Source organism: Bombus impatiens, unplaced genomic scaffold (genome assembly GCF_000188095.3).
Source record: "Bombus impatiens unplaced genomic scaffold, BIMP_2.2 scf_1080, whole genome shotgun sequence".
In the NCBI taxonomy this organism is placed as follows: Eukaryota; Metazoa; Arthropoda; class Insecta; order Hymenoptera; family Apidae; genus Bombus; species Bombus impatiens.
This window is the reverse complement of record NT_177499.1, coordinates 651,572-651,856: the sequence shown is the minus strand read 5'-3', so window position 1 is coordinate 651,856 and position 285 is coordinate 651,572. Positions and strand designations below refer to the sequence as shown.

Genomic DNA, 285 nt, shown 5'->3' with positions numbered 1-285 from the left:
GGGGAGCCATTCTTCAAGCACCGATGCCGGTATTGCGGCAAGGTGTTCGGCAGCGACTCGGCGCTTCAGATCCACATACGATCGCACACAGGTGAGCGACCCTTTAAATGCAACGTCTGCGGCAGCCGCTTCACCACGAAAGGGAACCTGAAGGTCCACTTCCAGAGGCATACGGCCAAGTTTCCACATGTTAAGATGAACCCGAATCCCGTTCCGGAACACCTGGACAAGTACCACCCACCCTTGCTACAACAAATCGCCTCCGGTCAGAGACCGATGCCGTCA

The 285-nt window shown here is 56.5% G+C and overlaps 1 protein-coding gene across 1 annotated transcript in view; it reads left to right on the top strand.

Annotated features, from left to right (window-relative positions):
- Window positions 1-285, top strand: part of LOC100749614 (sal-like protein 3) — a 12,865-nt gene that overhangs the window by 962 nt on the left and 11,618 nt on the right.